Genomic DNA, 24,700 nt, shown 5'->3' on the forward strand with positions numbered 1-24,700 from the left:
CTGCCGTAACATTCTATTCTCCTTGAGCCTTTGAATTTTTCCTTTATGATAAACTAAGCAAGTTCTGGCATTTCCAACTTGTTCACTGTGGACCACCTTTTGGTCCATGTTTCAGCCAACCAAATAAACTGCTCGAGCCCAGATCAATAACTTTGGCCTGATCCAACTTTATGTTCCTTCCACCATTATCCCATACCCTTAGTATCCATACCTACACATGTTCCCTGGATTTTGTCTGTGTACATTAGAAAATTCAAAATTTTTTAAAAAATGTAACATAACTCTTCATGAGTCACACTTTGAACCTCACTTTTAGTGGCCTATAGGATCTTAAATCTTGTTATGGATCTAGAAACAAAGAGATATGTGATGGGGAGGTTCTGAGAAGACCTAGCATCATCTTTCATGTGAGGCCTCAGGGGATACCATTTCAGTTTCTTCAGGCAATGCAGCATCAACACCATCAGACAAAGTGGTATAAGGGCTTTCAGATGGGGGTAGAAAGCCCTATTCCACTTGGGGTTGTGGGGGTCAAATCAATTCACCTGAAGGTAGAGATGCTGCTACTGATCAGTGTGGGGATGCTGGGAGAGGGGAAGCCATTTCTGCTGGGAGTGGGGAGGCCACTTCTGCTGCAGGGAGAAACGTCTACTGAGGGTAGAGAAACTTCTACTGGTAAAGAAGATTCTTAAGAATTTAGGGGGTCAATGTCCCCATCTTCATCAGGGTTTTCTCACATATCTCCATCTCAACTTACTGAATCCCATGTTTCCTCAGTTAATACCCTCATTTTAACAGTACAGACCCTGTGAGACTGGGAGTTCAACTTGTGTTATAATTTAGCCAGCTGCAAGATGAGATTCTGCATTTGGTTTTCATCAATCTCAGCCCTATAGCTACAGGAGTTACAAGTTTCCTTCAGGGCCCACATAGAAGACTTCAGGTCATTTCTACCACGTAAACACTGGGAATTGGAATCTATAAGCTCATTCTTTCCCTTTACCACTTTGTCCAGAAACATTAGGAGTGAATAGCCAAGCTTATTATATGTGTTACTTTTCCAAAAATGTCAGAAGGTATTATATGCAGTCACTCAGCTCCTTGCTTCTTACAAGTTATTGACTGAGTTTCCAATGCAAATATTTGTGTATTTCTGTTGCCAGATCAAACATGTACTATCAGTGCTCTCTTTACTACTGAAGAAGAAGTCATTAAAGTATTTATATCAAATCAGAGAGCCAATTCAGAAACCGTGTGTGTGTGTGTGTTCGTGTGTGTGTGTATGTATATTTGCACTTATATATGATTTTAAAAGTGCCTGTCTCCCTGAAAAAACCTGCACACTGACACTGATAGCAACTTTCTTCATAGTTGCCAGAACTTGGAAGTATCCAAGATGTCCTTTTAGTAGATGAAGCAAAGAAAAATTGTGGTACATTCAGACAATGGAATGTTACTCAGTCCTGAAAATAAATGAGCTATCACGCCATGAAAAGTTATTAAGAAATCTTAAACGTATATTATTAAATGAAAGAAGCCAACACAAAAAGGTTACCTACTGTATGATTTCAGCTACATGACACTCTGGAGAAGGCAAAATTATGGAGACAATAAAAAGATCAGCAGATGCCGGGATTACTCAGGAGAGAGAGATGAATAGGTAGAGCACAGAGGATTTTTAGGGCAGTGAAACTATCTATATGATACTGTAATGGTAGATACATGTCATTATACTTGTGTCAAAACTATAGAATGTATGTCAAGAGCAAATCCTCATGGCAACTATGGGCTTTGGGTGATAATGGCACGTCCATGTAAATTTATCACTTATTACAAATGTACTGTAAGTTTGGTGCAAAAGTAATGGTGATTCTTGCTGTTAAAAGTAATGGCAAAGCTGCAGTTATTTCTGCACTAACTACTCTGGCTGTGTGAGAGTAGGAGCAGGAGGTATATGAAAATGCTGTAGTTTCTACTCAGATTTGCTGTTACCCTAAAAATTCTCTAAAATACAGAGACTATTTTTAAAAGCATCTGAAGACTATGAATTATGTGTTAAAGTAAATGTTTCCCTCTCTCTCTTTGTGGAAACACTTCAGAGTTTTTGAAGCATATTAATATGTTGTGTGTACATCTGTGACAGGCTAACACATGACAAGACTTAAATCTTTGAAACTGATACTATCTGAGCAGTTTAATTCACTGTCAGTGCAATAATGCTGGGATTTCTCTGAAGGGTGAGTGAGTTCTCCTTTGAATCTGACTAATTTTTCCCCAGAGGGCCATGAGAATTGAGAATGCATTTCTAATCAGTTTGCTGTACCTAACTTATTAGAATTGCTGTTTGATTAGTGCCCACTGAAAATCAATATAACATGAAGGGTATTCATTTTAATGAGCAGAAAGGATACTCTGAGAAACAGAAAGATTTATCAAAGAATTTCTTAATCTGAAGGGGCAGTCGAGGCCATCTACTAATTGAACACCTTCATTTTACAGACAAAGGCACTGAAATTCTCTAGAATTAGACAACTTCCCCAGGATCACATAGCTGGGTAACGATTGAGCCATTACTGTTACTTATTACATGACACCATCATTCAGCGGCACAAACTGTCTGAAACATGTCATGGTGGAAGGAGAGAATGCTAGAGCAAATGTACTTGTACAGTTTGGAGAATTCATTGACCCAGAAGTTACCAGTACTAACCCTGAATGTGCTCAGTTTTGAGCTCTTCATTGATATTTCCTCATGGGGCAAAGGGTATATTTTGTCCTGTACAATTCTTCTCACCTTGAAAACTCAGCTCAAGCAGCATATTGTTTGGGAAGCCTTCACTAGTGCAGTAAGGCACTATTGACCAGATCCCCACCACACTTTGTGCTATCCATCAGTTACAGCCACAGTTCTCAACCAAGGGGTAGTTTTGCTTCTAAGGAGATATAGAGGAAAGGAATGTCTGGAAATATGTCTAACTGCCATGGCTTGAGGTTGTATCTAGTGGATGTAGGCCAGTGATGCTGCTGAACATCCTGCGATGCACAGGACAGCCCATACGCAGCAAAAAATCATCGATCCCCAAATAGTGTTGCTCTTAAGAACTCCTGAATTACAGTATTGTTTCAGATGCTTATCAAAGCCTAGAATGGTTCTTCTCTCTGGAATAGCTACTTTTAGTTCTTTTAAACTAAGCAGTGAGATGAACATTTTTAGGACAACAAGCGATACACAATTCAAAGGTTTGTTTATTTTCCCAATGCTCGTGCAATTTTTAAAATCCTTAACAGTATTCCACAGTGTTCAGATATGACTTACATTGGTATCGGTTCTTTGTTGGTGAGACTTCTCCTTCTTCTTCTTCTCCTCTACCTCCTCTTGCTTTAGGTCCCTTATTATGTAAAGATTTAGACATACACTATTTCACTTACTGTTTCAAGAAGAGGGAATAAAGCCTGGCTTTATTACTTTATTTTCCGTCTTCCAAAATAGAATTATTGGGTTCCAATAAGAGCAAACTAATATCTCACTGGTGGCAAATTCAGTGGGAAGGTCCCTTTCTCTTCACTAATGTCAACTTTATACATGCCTACAAATTTGTTTTATATGTTCTTTCAATTGTTGCTGCTCTTTGGGCAAGATGCACAGGGTGTAATCATGACTTAGCTGAGGAAAGTAGCAGTCACAAAAAAATAACCCCATTAGCTTCTCAGAAGGAAGAAAAGACTGACCTTGTATTCTGTGATGAGGTGTATGTGGGAGCCAAAGGGACAGGAGGGGAACTTGACCTGTCAAGAGGGATTTAGCTGGTTATTGTGGCTAGTGCCCATAATCTCAGTGACTCTGGAGGCTGAGACAGGATGATTGCTTGAGACCAGGAGTTTGAGACCAACCTGGGAAACAGCAAAACTCTGTCTTTAAAAAAAATGGAGTCTGGGGAGGGATTTAACAGTTTTCATATACAAGAAATACCAGACATTTTAAAGGTACTGAAGACCCAAAGCCAGTGGAATGGTAAAAATAATGAACAAAAACCTTAAAACATTTAGTCTAACTTTAAGTAAAGCTCAAAGGAATGAAATCCGTGGAAATTAATTCACAACTCCTAGAGACTGTTTAAGAATATTTGTTATTTACTGACTGACTTTATTTTAGTGGGATGATATAGTCGCACTGAATGAAAGGCTTAGTAACAGTTGGGCTAATGATAGAAAAAGAATTAGTTTGACTTTATTTTCTGGAATACACAAAATAACTACATATGGCCTTTAAAATGAGTTTAGTGAATTAAATGATTTATTTTTGTACTTGATTTTTCTCCTTAGAGAATCATTTTGCAAATGTTTTACCTTGGAGAGTATATGACAAGGCTTAATGCCACTAAATATCAAAATGAAGAATTTTTTGATTTATTGGGATTCATTTTTGAAAATGCTTACAGGAATAAACACACACAAACACACTCTCTCTCTCTTAAAAAAAAAAAAAAAAGCTACCAACAAAATCTCAACCTGTAAACTGACAATGGATCATTTCCTATGATTTCAATAACAATCTGAGGTTAGAAGGCCAAAGCAAATTTGAGTTTGCATTTGTACTTAGCCTCATCCATTTCTAGGAAGAAAAGAAATATACATATTTTATATATATATATATATATATATATATATACACACACACACACATATATATACACACACATACACACACACACACACACACATACATATTTATGTACACCAAAGTTTTTGTAGACTGAATTATGGTTTTAATATCTCCATAAGCATCTTTCTAGCTTTGATATTTATTTGCCAGTGAAAAGAATTTGTTGAACAAAAGAATTAAATGAGTTTCATTTGGCTTGGAAGCTAACAGTCCTGTAACTTACTTGCTTTTCCAATCAAACCCAGTGATTATTAAGTATCTTTTATATGTGAAATAGTGTTAGATGTTGACTGTTAGTAACTCTTCCTTACTAATTCCTTTTGTATTCAGTAAATCAATTCATTAGCACAAACTCAACCTGGAACCTTCTTTCAAAAGTAGGCCTGAGCCTTCAGAAGGCAGTGGCCTTTTAGAACATTGAAGGATTTCCAAGGTAATTCCTGAAAATCGATGCTTCGCCAAGTGAGGATACAAATGCTTATAAACATAACAAAGAAATAGTCAAAAGTCTCTGATTATAAAACCTAAGATGTAGCTAAGCCAATATGAGATATGGCTCACAAAGCAGGAAATCATTATATGGTTGACTTACTGATATAAGAAAAAGAGGAGTGATGGAATGTGTATAACAAGCAACTTTAAAATTAATATCCCAGAGAAGACAACAATAATTTCTTATGACTCTATTTTGTATTAAACTCTAAGCTTCTCAGGCTTCTGTTTCTGTTGCATCTGTGGTTTTATATGTGTCCCCCAGAAATGACTCATTTGTTCAGAAATGTTTATTCATCCAGTTATTCATGTTTTTGTTGATTTAATACATGATTACTGAGTTTCCATTAGGCACCTGGTACTATGTGCTAAGTGCCGAGATTATAACAGGAAATAAAACCTGCAGTGTTTTTACCCTGATATAATTAATTACACAAACAACTGTCTAATTATATTTGAGATGAGCATAATGAAGAAAGTATATTTTATGAGATGAGATTGATTTATAGGGAATTTGACCTAGCATACAGGAAAGAGGTGACTGCCCTGTGAAAGTGACACTTAAGCTGAAACTTGCCTGTGGGCAAACTCTCTAGTTCGGGCAATTCCTGGTTTCTTCAAGGAATTAAGAGACCTAAGAGAAGACTGGGTGATAAGGAGAGAGAAGAGAGTGGCATGATACATCATGCACAGCACTTCAGAACAGGTTCAACACGTTGGCCTTTACTCAACAGATACCCATTTTGTACTGTATAGTATACAATTGGCATGTAATTTGGCACCGTGAAAGATATAGAAGTGAGGAAGACAGAGTTGGTTCTTTCAAGAAGCCTCTAACAGGCGTCTCCAAACTCCAGCACGCAGGCCGCATGCGGCCCCCTGAGGCCATTTATCCGGCCCCCCGCCACACTTCAGGAAGGGGCACCTCTTTCATTGGTGGTCAGTGAGAGGAGCACAGTATGTGGCGGCCCTCCAACGGTCTGAGGGACAGTGAACTGGCCCCCTGTGTAAAAAGTTTGGGGACGCCTGCTCAAGTATCAGAGAGGAGACATGTGAAGGATGCCTTTTCTCCCATGTGAGGCTTCTGGAAGAGAAAGTCCCTTAGCTTTCGTTTCATTCCTTGTCCCTCACACAATAGATGACACCTGCTTTCTGCTTAGTAGTAAATAATATATATTGATTGCATGATTTTTAATAAACAACCATAATGCAGTGATAAGGCCTTGCCTATCCAGTCCCTGATTTTTGTGCAACATTTTGACTCTCAGAACTTTGGCCCTTTAGAATCTAGAGAGCTTGGAGCTCAGGCTACTGCCTCTGAACTTTTGTGATGAAACCATATCACCTTAGATATGGTAGGGACCCCACCCATTCAGGACTGAGTTAGTGCTTGTTCGTTAAAAGTAAACTATTATATTATGTGCAGTATCTTACTATCAGTGTGGGAATTGAACACTTTGGAGTCAGAGTGCTCAGTATCCAGTCATGACTCTCTTTTTCATAAGCACTGTGATATTTTAATTTTCTTATCCCCAGCTTCTCAGCAGTAAAGTACAGAGAAAAGCAGAACCTACTTCACAGGATTATTGTGATGATTAAAGGTGAAAATTCTTAGTACATTCCTGATGCATGTTAATAGTAAATACTCAAAAATGTTACCTGCATTTAAATTATTGTTTTATTAGGTAATTCTCACAAGTCCTGTGAGATACTAGTGTTTCTAACATTTGACCCTCGATTTTTTTTTCTTTTCTTTTTTTTTTTTCTGATTGCCTTCACTTTTGACTATATCTGGCTGCCCCAGGCTTTTTGTGCCAATAGGAAGTTTTCTCAGCCATATCCAGTAGCACAAAAATCAGTTTCCCCTAATCCCAGTAGGCATCCTGTGCTTCAGATGGTAGGATGGGGAAAACATGTCTCTGGGCCTGAAAGCCCATCGCTCAAACTGGGCTATAAATACAGTTTAAAGCCCAATCTTGGAAACAATTTCCAGACCTCTTTAAAATTGTCACCAGAATAACAGTGTGCGAGCTTATAGCATTAGAGCAAAATAGACCTTTGGGCTGTAAACAATTCCTACACAAGTATACTTAACCATGGAATATTATGCAGCCATCAAAAACGATGAGTTTGTGTCCTTTGTAGGAACATGGATGAACTTGGAAACCATCATTCTCAGCAAACTGACACAAGAACAGAAAATCAAACACTGCATGTTCTCACTCATAGGTGGATGTTGAACAATGAGAACACGTGGACACAGGGAGGGGAGCATCACACACTGGGGTTTGTCTGGGGGAAATAGGGGAGGGACAGTGCGGGGTGGGGAATTGGGGAGAGACAGCATGGGGAGAAATGCCAGGTATTGGTGAAGGGGAGGAAGGCAGCAAATCACACTACCATGTGTGTACATATGCAACAGTCTTGCATGTTCTTCACATGTACCCCAAAACCTAAAATGCAAAAAAAAAAGTATTCTTACCAATTTTCATAACTAAATTTATGCTGGCACAGAAAGTTCCTGAACAAGCATTATTATTTTTCAATGTGGAGTACACAAGGAGTCAGGAGATTTTAGACTCAAAATGTTATTCTTAAATAAAATTATGTTTATGATCAAGTCAGGTGATATGCACCTCAGTTTTCATTGGCTGAGAGCAGACTGCATTTTATTTTTTACGAGTATTTGGGGTAACTTTTCTCTTCTGGTAGTTTTCTGTATTTTCCAAAGGTTTTATAACAAATTTGTATTATTTATATAATCAGAAAAATTATTTTTTCCTAAAATGATGTATATATCATCGCAGGGTAATGACATGTACATTTATCTCTTCTATAATCCTATTTATTTTTATGGTTCTATAAAGACAATACTTATGCTGAATGTGTTATAGAAATTTACTGATAGATGATAGCTTGCATTGTTCTGAAAGCTACTCTTGATGAATACCATATGAATTTTAATTGCTTTCCAGTGAATTCATTTAGTTGTGTATGACTGACTCACAACACTTTTTGGCAAATAACCAAGGAAAATTTGCTTGATACAGGGCTCAGTATTGCCCTCATTTAATTTTTTAAATATATGCTTTACCTTTGTAGAAACTTTAAAGAAATGTTGCATTCATCCTATAGGAATCCTGTTTTTAGTAAGCTTTCTCTATGATAATTTTTGGCTTTGGCCTCACATTGCTTTTGAGCACAGTCATTTGCTATTAGGCCAAAATGTGTATTCAAGCACATACAGGTACTTGATCCTGAGAATTCTATTGTACTCTCCATGTACCCTCAGGATTAATGATCTCTTCTAATATTCACTGTGATTTGTCAATGTATGTGCTAGACATCAGTGTCTGTAGAGCTTGGAAACACATTGATGTCGACTGAGCTTCTTCATAAGACTCTAAAATCTTTGAAAATTCTAGGTATGCTAGACAGAGGTAGTGATTGTTAAACATTTATTAAGATGAGTAAGAACAAATTAAGACGCATTTTCAGTAAACTGAAAAGACTTTTAGTAGGTTAAGGGTTAATACTTAGATTTTATAAAATATTCTTAATTATATGCTTTCCAGTCTTCAAAGTAGAACCAGGTCTCAGTGCCTACAGTAATTATCCTATTGTAAGTAATAAAATAGAATTAATATATGGCTAATGCTGTATCTACTTTTTTTTTTTTTTGAGACAAAGTCTCAATCTATCACCCAGGCTGGAGTGCAGTGGTGCAGTCTCAGCTGACTACAAACTCCACCTCCTAGGTTGGAGCAGTTCTTCTGCCACGCGCTCCAGAGTAGCTGGCATTACAGGTGCATGCCACCAGGCCCAGCTAACTTTTTTTTGTTGTTGTTTGTATTTTTAGTAGAGACAAGGTTTTACCATGTTGACTAGGATGGTCTTGATCTCCAGAACTCAAATGATCCACCCATCTCAGCCTCCCAAAGGGTGGGGATTACAGATGTGAGCCACTGCACACAGCCTGCTGTATCTAATTTTAATTTAATATTTTATATTTTTGTTGCTATACTGTACAGTGTTGTTTATTTCTTAACCAATAATATTTTAGTACAAATAAGGATCTGAGGAGCTGTGTTAAATTTCTGAACTTGAACTGATTTATGATATTTGGGACTGTGTTTCATGGTATTAACAGTCTTTTGGTGTTGGTTTGTAAATGCACTATCAATAATTTATCAGTGATGAAAGGGTAGCTATTTCCAGTGTGACCAGTGCTAAGAGACTGTGATCAGCTCCCAGGTACCACAGTTGGAGTGGTATCTATCCTATGTAATTCAGAGAGGGAAGGGACCATGTTGAATTGGAGAAATTGGGGAAAGGGAAGCTAGTGTATATTGATTTTCTACATTGTTCCAGTCATTATGAAAGGATTATTATATGTGGGGATCTCATTTAACATGTTCAAGTTCATCTAGCAAGTAGAAGAAAGAGCTAGATTTCAAAATCAAATCTATCTCTCCAGAAGCAGATAGTCTTCTCATCTATACAACTTAAATTATTTAATAGACAATGTATTTTTAGATCTGGAAAGCTTGGTAAAGCTTTGCTCAGGTAGGGGGATGGGTGGGAATGGGATGTTAACAAGGAGAGGCAGTAAAAAACATTCCAGTCAGAGTGACATGGGAAAGGATAGAGATTAGAATGTGTGTGTGAGAAACAGGAAGTAGTTTGGTTTGGCCAGAACAATCTTGGGAGGATTGGTGAGAAAACAGACTGGAAAGGAAGGTTAGCAACATATTGTAAAGGACTTTTCAAATGCCAAGATAAGGAGTATGGACTTAATTAGGAAGGCAGCAGGAAGCTACTGAGGGTTTTGTGTGAAGGAGCAATATGATTATAGCTGACAGCAGTCTTAATAAGGCTTAATAAACAGTACAGTTTATAACCTTAGGCCAACTGCTGAGCAGAAGCCAAACTCAGTACTGCAGAATTAGCAGACCAATTACAGTGAGGGGTGATGGCCTGAATTTAATCTGAGTCATCCTTCACAATGGAGTACAAATGCCTGGCAATGTAAACAAGTATCCAAAGTGACAGGTGACATGTCTTTTTGGAACCAACTTCACTTATTTGACTCCACAGTGGCATGCTGTTAAAATGCCTTAACAGTGCCATAATTTACTGCTCACCATTTAACAAATCTTTCATCCTTGTAAATATTCAGTGTGTTTTTATGGCTTTTCTTCAGGACTAAAATCTATTGCCATCTGTCTTATTAGTTGTAATAATGTCTTGCCATCTTTTATTGGTATTAATAGGCTTTGCCAAAAGGGAAGACATCATTATGTTATCTGCCATTTGATTTAACAGCTGATGTTGACAACAAGACAACAGTCAAATTTAGTTCTAGCAACCAATATAATTTTTTGAAATTTAGAGGGTAGGCTACATAAGAATGTATTAATTTCCTTTACCGTTTGGCAATTTTAAAACTCTGTGTGTGTTTGTGTGTGTGTGTGTGTGTGTGTGTGTGTGTGTGTGTGTGTGTATGTGTGTGTGTTCGTGTGTACTCACCTACATGGATGCAAGAGCAGGAGATTGAGAGTGGGACTGAGAAAGAGAGACAGAGACAGAGAGACAGAGAGAGAATTGCTTCCTTCTGGGGAACGGCTCCTGGCAAACCAAAAAGTTACATAATTAAATTACTTATAAGACACACTCTTTTTAAATACATTTTAATGGTTAGTTCTACTCACACTTACTGCTTACATAGTGATAAATTTTGCTTGTCTGCATTCCAATATTATTTTGGATTTATGTAATTTATTTATTATATCATAGTAAGCCATCTTCCTTTTTCCCTTTTAACTATGTGTCTCAGAAAGACGTGTTTATGCATGTGATGCATCACATGGCATCTTGGCTCATAGTATATCTTCAAATAGTTATTCCGTGGAGTGTGATTGATATAGGTAACCTTGAGGTTAGAGAATGGCTGATTAGAGGAGGTAACATTTTATCTGAGTTGTAATGTAATTAAAAAGGAAGAGTGTAAGGATAAGAAAGCAGGAGCTGTTGTTATAACAGCATCTACACAGTCATGAGTATAAGAGAAAACATTAGGATCAGATAGCTGCTAATTGTGTGACTGAGGGGAGTGGTGAGTAATAAAGCTGGTTTAACACACAAAATCAGGTATAAACAGATTTCCATATTGTAATTTTAAAGCTACAATTTAAAATTAATTGGTTGCTAAATTCTTGACAAAGGGATCCATTGCTGTGGTTATCTATTGGGTATTTCTTTGAAAAAATAAAAGGTTGTCTGGCTTAAAAATAATGTTTTAAGCCGGGCACGGTGGCTCAAGCCTGTAATCCCAGCACTTTGGGAGGCTGAGGCGGGTGGATCACGAAGTCGAGAGATCGAGACCATCCTGGTCAACATGGTGAAACCCCGTCTCTACTAAAAATACAAAACATTAGCTGGGCATGGTGGCGCGTGCCTGTAATCCCAGCTACTCAGGAGGCTGAGGCAGGAGAATTGCTTGAAGCCAGGAGGCGGAGGTTGCGGTGAGCCAAGATCGTGCCATTGCACTCCAGCCTGGGTAACAAGAGCGAAACTCTGTCTCAAAAAAAAAAAAAAAAAATAATAATAATAATAATAATGTTTTATTTCATTATGTTACACCTTACAGGCACATTTAGAATCTATGTGGAATCAGAATTCTAATATGTGTGTGTGTGTGTGTGTGTGTGTGTGTGTGTGTACCTTCTTTTAAAATTTGAATTTTCAATGAGATAATGCAAACGAAGTGAATACCATAATGTATAGCAAATTTAAGAATTCAATTTTTATTATTGGTATATATTGTGGAGTGTTAAAGACCGAGTGAAGTATGAAGTATTTTTGGCTTGGTGAGAATGCATAAATCTGCCCAATGCTCCCTTGAAAGCTTGTCCTTCTGGTCTGATATTTTTAAAATAACATTTGCTACCTTGTCCAATGTCCTTATTTCGCCATTGCTTATCTCTAGATTGAAACCCAAAGTAGCAGCTTTTGAATATTTTATTTCAAAATAACGTTTTTTTCAGCTTATTATTTTGTCGCTAGTGAGATGGATAGGGCCTTGACTCCGGAATTACTAAGTTTTCTCTTAACTTAGAATGTTAATTAACATGAAAAAAAACAAGGTTGATGCGTAAGTAGGAAGAGTGCTATAAGGAGACCTTAGGAATATTACACATCCAATATATTTCTGTGAGATTAATGAATTTTTAATGCATCATGTTTAACACACGTATATTGAATAGTAAAGTTCCCTTCTGCCTTATGTCAGCTGTGTGATGTCATCTGAAAAATCACCATAATAATACCCATGTCATAAGATCACTGGAGAATTATACAAGAGTTTATGTATTTTTTAACATGATAACTGGCAGATATTAAATATTCTATTGGTGTTACCTATTGGAACTCCACTATTGTCCAAATGTGACATGATTGTGAAGATAATTTGTGCAAATAAGAGAGAATATGCCTTTTTTAAAACTAGATTTGTCACTCAGATCTGAGTAAGGTTTGCTATAAGGTGTTGTGTATAATGCTTATTCTCCAGAACTATTTGTCACTTCAGACTGTGAGTTTAAGGAGATTCATTCAGTTCAAGTGTGATTAGAAAATGCCTAATAGTCTAAATTTCAAAACATGTCATTGAGGCCAATAAGATGGTTTATTAAAACTTCTGTTTCTGGCTGGGTATGGTGGCTCACACCTATAATCCCAGCACTTTGGGAGGCCAAGGCAGGTGGATTGCAAGGTCAGGAGTTTGAGACCAGCCTAATCAACATGATAAAACCCTGTCTCTACTAAAAATACAAAAATTAGCCTGGAGTGGTGTAATCCCAGCTACTTGGGAAGCAGAGTTTGCAGTGAGCCGAAATCATGCCACTGCACTCCAGCCTAGGTGACAGAATGAGATTCCATCTCAAAAAGCAAAACAAAACAAAACAAACCTTTAAAAAACTTCTGTTTCTATAATAACATAATGTATACGCTATCTACAAAAACTCTTACTTTTCACAGAAAAGTGTCTTAAGTTTTCTAATCAGCTAAATTTTGTGATGTAAACAAGACCTACTAGGAGTTTCCACTTTTACCATATTCATACAGTATTACTACTACAGTGCTTTTCTACCCATGAAGTATGAAGCATTGTTCAGTAAGGGTTCCAAATGGAAACAGATGGCACTCTCAAAATGGGTAATTTGAGGAGAGTTTAATAAAGGGATTATTTAGAGAGGCTTGGACCAGGGTATAGGTGACCACAAGGATAGTGCAGTATCCTCAGGGGACTAGGGACGGCGGTGGTGGGGGAATGGGCTTTACTGCTTCTAGGCCTGAGTGGCTAAGGACAAAGACAAGCTGATGACTTTGTGGAGAGGGCTTGAAGTCTCAGACTTCTGGCAGGGAAGCAGTAGCCTAGTCAGTATCAAGTGCCCAGCTATAGTAAAGGGACTCATTTTAAATTTCAACTTTTGACAAAAGTGACAACTAATTCAAAAATGTACAGAATTTTATTAAAAGAAAGTACAAAAAAGACTTTAAATCACTGAGGAGGAAGTTCATTTAGAGCTGTGTTATTGTCAAAGAATTAAGACTGCAAATTTGGGACTTATTTTTTTATTTTATTTTGTAAATGGAGCACTTAATACATATATGTATAAGGATAAGCTATAAAAGATTCATTTGCAAGTATAATAATACGTTTGCCTCCTATCACCTCCTTTCTGTATATTTCATGGCATTGTTCTCTTCATTACTGAGCAAAAATTTGAATGGTACAGAAATATAAAGTGACTCTGAAACACGTCACTCAGAGATAACCACTGTCAACATTTTGGTTACTTTTCTTCTAAAAAAATGTCTGATCTTTTGAATAATGTTAAAGCTCCTTCCTGTTGTTTGTTGGTTGTTTTTTGTTTGTTTTTTAAGAATGCTTTAAAATAGATCTCAGTAATGGGGTTCAGTAAAATAGTATATTCTCTTTCTATGAAACATATAATGCAGCAGCCATTGCAAATCATCCTGTTAGTTTATTTATTTACTGAAGAGGAATTAGTATTCACAACAACTGGTGAAAACAATGAAGCTACGAAGTAGCAGCTACTTAGATGGGTTAATAGATAGGTCAATGCCACTTTGAACCTACGTCCTGACCTCCAGATATGTACGCATGTGTGTATTGTGTTTGTGTATTCGCAAAGATGTCTAGAGGAAAAGTCACCAAAATATTGACAGTGGTTATCTCTGAGTGATGGGATTTAGAGTAATTTTATATTTTTGTACCATTCAAATTATTTTTAGCAATGGACACCAATTAGTTGTCAGAAAAAAAGTTATTCTTAAATTTATAAAAAATGCTCATAACTGAAGCTCATAAACATTAAATATGTAGCACTATTTTCAAAAATATGTAATAAGCAAAATATTCCACTCCTACATATTTCATCAGTGGCATCACTGACTCCATTGAAATGTCACATTTGTCTATTTGTACACATTTGCATGTAATGTTTTGGGAAATAAAAGTACAGGAGCACTGTTAGAAATTGAGAGCTGTGACTGCTGTGAGTGCTGTGGGCGAGAACATGTATCTTATCCTGACAAAGCATCTTCCTTCCTCAGAACTTGCGGTGAGTTAAAAGGATGTGTTCATTATGCCTCCTAACACTCTGTTGAGGCAGGGACATTGCAGGCTGTTTCTTATCTTCTTCTTCTTCTTCTTTTTTTTTTTTTTTGAGACGGAGTTTCGCTCTTGTTACCCAGGCTGGAGTGCAATGGCGCCATCTCGGCTCACCGCAACCTCCGCCTCCTGGGTTCAGGCAATTCTCCTGCCTCAGCCTCCTGAGTAGCTGGGATTACAGGCACACACCACCATGCCCAGCTAATTTTTTGTATTTTTAGTAGAGACAGGGTTTCACCGTGTTGACCAGGATGGTCTCGATCTCTTGACCTCGTGATCCACCCTCCTCGGCCTCCCAAAGTGCTGGGATTACAGGCTTGAGCCACCGCGCCTGGCCTTATTTCTTATCTTCTATTTACAAATGGAGAACTTTGAAGCACTGGGTGGTGTATTGGCTTGTTCAAGGTCACATGATGAATCTGTCAGCAGATCTGCAAAGAACATCCCAGTCCCTGGAGTCTGGATCTAGTCTATAGCTTGTTGTTGGCTCAAAAACTAAACAGATGATAGATGAGCTCATTATATTGCTAGAGGCATGGGGAGTGGAAATGCCAAAGAGCCTGTGAGACTTGTTCTCCTGCATCATGTTCCATTTTTTGGTTGGGGGAGCTGCAGAGAGTCTCTCAGTAGAGCAGTTAGAGCTTACCGAAGTGCCCAGCTCTGGGTTCCTCTGGATTGCCGGGAGACAGCCTTTTAGTCACTCTGGTTATTTGTTTCTTATTTGGGCAGTAACTAATTGGATTTTCTTTGTCACTTGGATGTTTTTCTTTGCCAGTCCCACTGCAGTGGTATTAACTGACAGGTTTATTTCATTTTATAGAACTAGATATAACTCATAACTCCAAACACTATGGAAACACATGCAAATTAGACTCTGCCTTCAAACTTTTTTCAGAAAAGGAAGCAATTCATCACTGATAAATGCATACACTTTATTTTAACCCTCTTTTGAAGGGTTGAAACTGAGCTTTTAGAAATTCAGTAGCCTAGAATATTTCACTTCTTAGGGCAGAAAGGAAGTAAAGCATTTTTTTTTTTTTTTTTTTTTTTTGTGAAGAGGAGGAAAATAACTTGTGCTAAAAAATACCTTTATGAAAATGTACGAATTTTGCAGAATAATCTAAGGGAAAAAGAAAAATATTTACTGTAGGATTATGAGAGGAACTTAATGTATAAGAAACTGATACTAAAACAAAGTTGACAGTTTTAAATTACTTTTCTTTGAAAGTTGTAGCACATTGTAAAATTGGTTATGAATTGGAGGTCATATATCTTTATTTCTTAGTTTGTAGAATTAATGTTCTAACATTTGTTTTTAGTCTGAAGTGCTGAAGAATATATTCTTCTTATGAATTTCTATCGTATAAATTTCCCTATGTATGAGAAATAAATATATCATCCTTTACTAATATATTTAGTAGTAGTTTTATTTTTAATTTTAGTTCCAATTTTACAGGTATTTTAGGGTTCATTTGATTAGGTGAATAAATGGTGTTTTAAAAAGCACTTTAAAACTTTGCTGTATGAAATTTATAGAATCAGAAACTCCCAAATCTGTATACTCATTAAGATAAGTTTGTCTACTGGCATTTATTGATTAAATATGGTATTAAAATATTTTTTATCTAAAATAACTAAAATTATTAATAAGATATTGTAAAATATTTATATAATATAAAATATATGTGTACGTGTGTGTGTGTGTGTGTGTGTATACAGTTATTTACTGTTTTTCAGTTTACCTTAATTGTTAATGATATTTAAAATCTCAGATGATTCAGAAATGTAAAATCTAACTGGTCTTTATTTAATTTCTGGATAAATGACCTATGAGGAAGACTCATACTCTAAGGGAAACTGCTACTGCAGAAGAAAATTATCAAATGTAATCAGAGTCAACATCAGCTGTCTTTGAATGTTTTTGAGGTTGTACCTTATCAATAAAACATGTCCTTCAAATATATATTCATTATTAATGAATAGTATATGAACTACTACAATAACATACTATGCACATAAACATAGTCCCAAAATAGAATTACTCAGATAAAAAGAAATTTTAACATATTTCATACCATTGCCAAATAGATGATTTCTTAGAATACTTGGGTTTGTGCCCCCTGCCCACAACCCACATACCCAGAACACTAATAAAGAATGCTGCTCTTCTCTAGACCTCTTGACATAATTTTGAGTTGTATAATTGGAAATTAAAATTGGAAGATTCAGATTTCTTTGCTAATTGACAAGTATATCAGTTATCTTATTGTCAAAATAGTAGGGTGCGTCAAACTGCCCCAGAGCTTAATAGCTTTCAAAAATAAGCATTTATAATTATTCACATGTCTATAGGTTGGCTGCTGGTTTTCTGGGCCCACTCTAAGTTCATGGTTAGCTGCTGGGTGGAGAGGCAGTTTTGCTAGTCTTGGCTGGGTTCTCTCATATGGCTAACTGTGGACTGGTCACATGGTTCCCTCACATGCCTAACTCAGGATTGCTTCAGCTAAGACAATTCCTTTCCTTTCCACACGCTTCTCACATATTTGTCTATCACATTCCTTTAGAAGTCTATGCTGGGTATGTTCTCTTGGCAATCTCAAAGAGGCAAGACTGGAAACATAAACAAATGTTTCCTCAAGTCTCTATCTCTACCAATTTTGCTTCTATCCCATTGGCCAAAGCAAGTTATGTGATGGAGCTCTGCATTAGACTGGGAGGGGAACACAAAATTAATGGACAAAAGGCATGAGTATGAGAGGCCATTAATTGCAATCATTAATGCAATCTATAGGAATAAGAAAGTCTCTTTTCCTTAAATATATGCAAATTGATAATTTCTATATAGGCTATAAGATTGGCTAGTACTAATTATACCTCACTGTTCTGATTATTTGACTGTTGTGGGCTAATTCTCTAGCCATAGAGACTATAGAGGTTGCATCTTTGTAATTCAGTTCATTGAAAATTTAAGTTAAAACTTAAAATTGTATTTTTAAAGTGGTTCATTATCCCTGGTTTAGGTAGTCTGGGCTCTAAGGAAGCAGGAAGAGAAATGAGACTATCATAATTATGCATCCATTTGTTGCATATGTGGATAGAGCTTACTAGTACTACATAGGACATTGCAGTGGAGAAAGGAAGTCTCCTTTCATGGAATACTGGCTGAAAATTAAGGGAAAAATGTGCAAAATTCTATAATTCAGTTAAAGAATTGATAAGTTATACTACAAAGATACAAAGTTTGTGTCCTGTAGTATTTATTACATGCACGTATTATTAAATGACATGTAATACCGATGAGACATAAGAGCACCTCTCTTCAAAAATGAAAACAAGTTAATTCTGAATGATAACTTCTTATCTATTTTTGAGGTAATATAAATGTCCTAGTTTCATGCTTTGTCTTAGAAAAAGACAGTAAATATTTGCTTGTTATTCATTATATTAAATAATTGATTATTTAAAGCATTATAAAATAGTTAAAAAAGACTAATATTAATATCTTCATTTTAGTCACATTTAATAACTTTACATTTGTTTTTTATATGTGTCATTTCACATAAAGAGCCAAATTACTTCTCAGAGTTCATACACACTCTTATAGCAATAACTACCATTTTTACAGCACTTATTTTGTGCTTATAACTCTATGAGGTAGGTATTTTAATTACACCATATTTGCAGATTCCAAAGAGAGGTCGTAAAAGGTAGCTTGCCTACGGTTATAGTCAGTTGTAGAAGAACTTGAAATCTCCTCTCTTTGACATGAAAGCCAATGCTCTTCATCATTACATTTCACTGTACCTAATGGATATTAATATTAGAGAGAACATTTTTTTTTAGACAGACTCTGTCATCCAGGTTGGAGTACAGTGGTGTATCTCGGCTCACTGCAACCTCTGCCTCCTGGGTTCAAGCTGTTCTTCTGCCTCAGCCTCTCAAGTAGCTTCTATACTGTTGGTGGGAGTGTAAATGAGTTCAACCATTGTGGAAGAGAGTGTGGCAATTCCTCAGTGATCTAGAACCAGAAATACCATTTGACCCAGCAATCTCATTACTGGGTATATACTCAGAGGTTTATAAATCATTCTGCTATAAAGACACATATGCATGTATGTTTATTGCAGCACTGTTCACAATAGCAAAGATTTGGAACCTGTTGGAATTAATGCAGCCAATTGACCATCCCTAGACCACTTGAATTACTGAAATAGGTGCGATGGTGCCTTTATTCATCCATCATTAAGTCAGGGTCTACAGGACAGACCTCCACAGGTGGTGATTGACATCTGAGGTGGTGACACTGACATGATTGAGGTCACAGGAACCAACTCAAATGCCCATAAAAAATAGACTGGATAAAGAAAATGTGGCACATATACACCATGGAATACTATGCAGCCATAAAAAGGGATGAGTTTGTGTCCTTTGCAGGGACATAGATGAAGCCGGAAACCATCATTCTCAGCAAACTAACACAGGAACAGAAAACCAAACACAGAATGTTCTCAGTCATAAGTGGGAGTTGAACAATAAGAACACATGGATACGGGGAGGGGAACATCACACACCAAGGCCTTTTGGAGGGCAGAGGGGTAGGGGAGGGGTAGCATTAGGAAAAATACCTAATGTAGATGACAGGTTGATGGGTGCAGTAAACCACCATGGCATGTGTATACCTATGTAACAAACCTGCATGTTCTGCACATGTATCCCAGAACTTAAAGTTCATATATATGTATATATACACATACATATATGAATACATGCATATATATACACACACATATGTATCATATGTATGTATATATGTATGTGTATATATGTATGTATATATTTGTATGTGTGTATGTATATGTATGTGTGTATATATATGTGTACATATGTATACACACACATATATACATACATATATATATATGTGAGTTAGCTCTTTTTTCTGAGTAATGAATCTTATTCTCCCTCATGAGCCTCTGTTCAGAGAAATATAATCCCATCATGTCACCTTAGCTGGAATATAGGGAAAATGTGAAATCTCAACCTTCTTCCAAGCAGTCTCTTAAATAGAATAATCATTTCTTTCCTAAACTGGTCTTGATTTTTTTTTTTTTTTTTTTGATATAGAGTCTCGCTCTGTTGCCTAGGCTGGATTGCAGTGGCATGATCTCAGCTGACTGCAACCTCTGCCTCTTGGGTTCAAGTGATTCTTCTGCCTCAGCCTCCCGAGTAGCTGGGACTACAGGTGTTTGCCACCATGCTCAGCTAATTTTTTTTATTTTTTATTTTTAGTACAAATGGGGTTTCACCATTTTGTCCAGGCTGGTCTGGAACTCCTGAACTCAAGTGATCCACCCTCTGGATCTGCGAGATTACAAGCATGAGCCACTATTCCCAGCCTTGATTCTTTATAGAAAAACTTAGAAAATACATGTAAATAAAAGGGAAAATATCAGAATTATATGTAATTTAGTAATCCAAGTAAACTTCTAACATTTTATGTGTATTTTCTTAAGATATTTCTGTATATTTAAATTGATTTAGATTGTCATAGTTTATCATCTACTTTTTCCTATATATATATGAAAATTTATAGTATGAAATATCTAGTATGCAAATTTCCCATGTCATGAAGTATTCTTCAACAGTATTATTTTTACTGGCTGCCCAGTAAGTGGGAGTAAACCTTCCATTATGGATTCTGTTATGTATTTAACCAGTCATCTTGGTCATGCTTAGATTGTTTCTAATTTTTCACTTTTAGAAGAGCACTACAATGATCATCCATCTGACATAATCTTCCGACATCTGAAATTATTTCCTCAGTGTGAATTCTTAATCGTGGAAATGATGGGCCCTGGGATATGTAAAATTAGAATCTTCAGTGAGTTTTGTCAACTTATCCTCTTGCAAGGTCTTATCTCTACTAGCAAATTTATGAGATTCTACTTTCCTTGGACTCTATTATTGATTACTGTAATTTATTGTTTTAATTTGAGGAGTTAAAGAATTATGTTTTTTTATTTCTATTTATTTTCTTATTAGTGAGGAAAAATGTTTTATGCATTTTTGTATTCACATTTTTTTCTTTTGAATTGACAGATATTTTTAAGAACTCTCCTCAAAATTGAGTTATTTAGCCTATTTTGAACTATTACTTTCATCATTGATTAAAAAAAATTGAAGACTAATTTGGGATTATGAAAACTGAGTACTGAATTTCACCTAAATTTGCAGGGTTTTTTTGTTTTGTTTTGTTTTTTTAAGACAGAATCTCATTCCCATTGCCCAGGTAGGAAGGCCGGAGTGCAGTGGCATGGTAATCATGGTGATTATGGCTTATTGCAGCCTAGACTTCCTGGGCTCAAGCGATCCTCTTACTTTTTCTTTTCTTTTTTTGCCTCTGTGTGTGTGTGTGTGTGTGTGTGTGTGTGTGTGTGTGAGAGAGAGAGAGAGAGAGAGAGAGAGAGAGAGAGAGAGAGAGAAAGAAAGAGAGAGAGAGGTAGAGAGAGAGAGAGAGAGAGAGAGAGAGAGAGGGAGAGAGATATGAGGTCGTCTCTCTCCAGGCTGGTCTAGAGCTCCTGGGCTCAAGCTATTCTCCCTCTTTATTCTCCGAATATGCTGGAATTACAGGCATGCGCCAACTCAACCAGTGGTAAAAATAAAAACTCAACAGATGATTTAGTTTTTAATATTACCTTTTATTTCATACAGTCTTTAAAATAATATAATTTTTCTCTCAGAATGTATTTTGTGAAAGTACAAGATTTACCAACAAGTGAAGACAATGAAAATAATCAGCAAAGGAAAGAACTAAAAGGATCAGTAAGTCCGCATTGTTATTGGTCTTGCCTCTTTCAATGTCTGGGGTGGTAAAAGGGACACACCATGCAGTACCATGGTTATGTGGAATGTTTCTGTCTCTTAACTGTTTTGTTTTCTAGAGTGAGTCTTTTATCTTGGAATTCTTAGCTTCCACTCTTTAAAAACTACACCAGAGACTAGGAAGGAAAGGAAAGCAGATACAGACACCTGTGCAGAAGTGAGTTCTTGGTATCATCACTGTACCTAACACAGGAGGTGGAGTTGACACAAGTCTATTTATTTATTCATTCAATTAACATGGGCTAAGTTCTTGGATTGGGGATGTGAATTGTTACTTTAGGAGGTTAGGAAAGGTCTCTCCGATGAGAGAGCAAAGAGCAAGTGCAAACTTACATGCGGAGGAGGCATGTAAGGAACAGCAAGGGAGCTGGAACAGAGTGAAGGAAGGGGAGAGGCAAAGGAGCTGAAGTCAGAGACAAGGTCAAGTGCTAGACCACAAAAGGCCTGAGAGACAGACAGTTTTCCCTGACTTACAGTGGAGGGGCTGTGGGATCAGATGCCTGAGACTGCTGCTTACTGTCTGTGTGACCGTCTCTGTACTTCAGTTGTTCCCTTATATGGGATCAACTGTAATATCTCCCCCACTGACTTATTATGAGAATAAAATGTGTTGATATATCTGAGGTACTTAGAACAGTGCTTAGTACTGTAAGACTTCAGTAGTTTTTTGTTATTCTTATTTTAAAAATTGATACCTGCTTCTAAAGGCCTACATTTTCTGGCATATCCACTCTGCTTTGCCTCTTTAGGATGTCTTGTTATATATATTTTTTAATACATTCAATTGAAAGATCATGCCTGAATCTATAGTATTTTATATCTTGAAAAATAATTGTATTTGTAATTGCTGTTTTCTGTTCTTCAGGAAGTAGAATTATAAGTGATGGAGAAAAGGTTCAGTGTGGTCTTAGATTACTTCTGGAATGAAAGAGATATTTTCCCATTGGGTCATTGAGTAATTTTTGACTTCTCTCTGTAGGAATATGATCAGTTTAAAAGTGCATAGTGACTGGCCGGGCACGGTGGCTCAAGCCTGTAATCCCAGCACTTTGGGAGGCCGAGGCGGGTGGATCACAAGGTCAAGAGATCGAGACCATCCTGGTCAACATGGTGAAACCCCGTCTCTACTAAAAAAATACAAAAAAAATAGCTGGGCATGGTGGTGCGTGCCAGTAATCCCAGCTACTCAGGAGGCTGAGGCAGGAGAACTGCCTGAACCCAGGAGGCGGAGGTTGCGGTGAGCCGAGATCGCGCCATTGCACTCCAGCCTGGGTAACAAGAGCGAAACTCCGTCTCAAAAAAAAAAAAAAAAAAAAAAAAGTGCATAGTGACTAAGAGTCAAGACCCTAGATAGAGATTGTGTGGGTTTGAATTTGAGCTTCACCACTTAGTTGTGTGATCTAGGGCAAGTTTTTAAAACTCTGTGTCTTGGTCTCTTCATAAAATTAGTAGGATAATAGAACCTATCTCACAGTACATTTTTCAGGATTAAATGAAAGTGTATGGTGTATGAACATTACTTGCAAGGCTGCCTGACTAGTAGTAAACATTCAATAAATATTGGATGCTATTATTATAATCAACAATTTGTGACTTAGAAGTATATAAGTGAACTAAAATTAGGATCACTGCATCAGGAAATTTGTTAGAAATATTTTTGAAATTCTTATTTCCTTCTCTTCTGCTGTTACCAAGTTAAAAATGGTAAGAACTTGACTCATCAGATATTTCCTCCCATTGATTTTAATTCTGCTTCATGCCTCCACGTTTTGTAGACTGATTCGTGACTGTATTCACTGAAGCCCAATCAAAGACTGCTGGGCAAAGCTTCTTACAAGACTTCAAACAACCAGGCTTGCAGCTGTGAATGATATGGGTCTCAGACTCATCTCTCCTCATAAATTGATTTTTAAGAGAGTAAGAGACTGGTAGATTCTCAAAGGGCTAAGAACTATCACTAGGAGCGTCACTGTACATTGTCATCAGTTGCTTTAACTTGGCAGCTGCTGTTATTGTGACAGGATTGTGGCTGTTTTCCCTCTCTTCCTGAAATATTAGCATAGCAATATTAATTTTCTTAAGTCTTCCGTTATGTCTATGGAAACTACTTGATTACTTGGGGCTGTGTGAAGATTATGTTTTGACAGGCTAATCTAATCCTCTAAGAAAGTGTGAGAAATTTCTTAGATGAAAGGCTATTGGTAAATCAATATGTGATATCTCAATATAGAATAAACAGTCAGATACCTGGGGGCACCTGGTGTTAGTTGGGGAACAGGAGCTGAAATCTTTCTGCCTTTAGCTTAGTGATGAAAATATTAGCATCTGTGGCATTCATAATTTTGGATGCAAAATAACAAAATTTTCTCCAGTGCTGCTTAAATAGAAATTTCTGTGGTAATGGAAACATTATATACTTGCACTGTCTAATACTAAGGAACTAAATTTTTAAATTTATTTTATTTTAATTAATTTAAAATTTAATTACTCTGGGTAGCATAGTGGCTCCCTTACTGGACAGCATAGTTGTAAGCAATGGCTTACATGAGTACTAGGTTTATTTTCCTCACATAAGAAGAAATCTAGAACTGGGAAGCACAGGAATACCATGGTTGCCTAAGGATGTTGTAAGGAAATGAGCTTCTTCAGTGTCCTTCCTCAGCACCCTGCCTGACATTTGACTTTCATTGTCACGGTCACAAGATGGCTGTGCCCTGATGCATCTCATCTGTATTTTCTACAGGAAGAAGGGGATTGGGTAAAAGGTAGACATTCTCAGGAGGCTCTTCTGTGTTTTTTCCACAAAGACTTTTATCAAGCTGTCATTGCCCAGGACTTGTTACATGCCTATCCCTGCCTGCAGGAGAAGCTGGGAGTTTAAGTATTCCCTTAGCAACTTCTGTTGTAGATAAAACAAAAGGAGAAAGAGGTTGGAGTGGATATGGAGGTCACTGGCCTACAGTTTT

At 36.9% G+C, this 24,700-nt stretch overlaps 1 protein-coding gene across 3 annotated transcripts in view; it reads left to right on the forward strand.

The window, feature by feature from the left end:
* Positions 1-24,700, forward strand: part of OXR1 (oxidation resistance 1) — a 478,618-nt gene that overhangs the window by 133,742 nt on the left and 320,176 nt on the right. The window contains exon 3 of one of the 3 annotated variants that reach the window (XM_074387039.1): positions 21,593-21,674. The exons of the other annotated variants lie outside the window; for them this stretch is intronic. The gene's annotated coding sequence lies outside the window, so the exon portion shown is untranslated. The remainder of the gene's footprint in view (positions 1-21,592; positions 21,675-24,700) is intronic. 3 annotated transcript variants of the gene reach the window in all.

The sequence above is a fragment of the Saimiri boliviensis genome, chromosome 15 (genome assembly GCF_048565385.1).
Source record: "Saimiri boliviensis isolate mSaiBol1 chromosome 15, mSaiBol1.pri, whole genome shotgun sequence".
NCBI classification, from domain to species: domain Eukaryota; kingdom Metazoa; phylum Chordata; class Mammalia; order Primates; family Cebidae; genus Saimiri; species Saimiri boliviensis.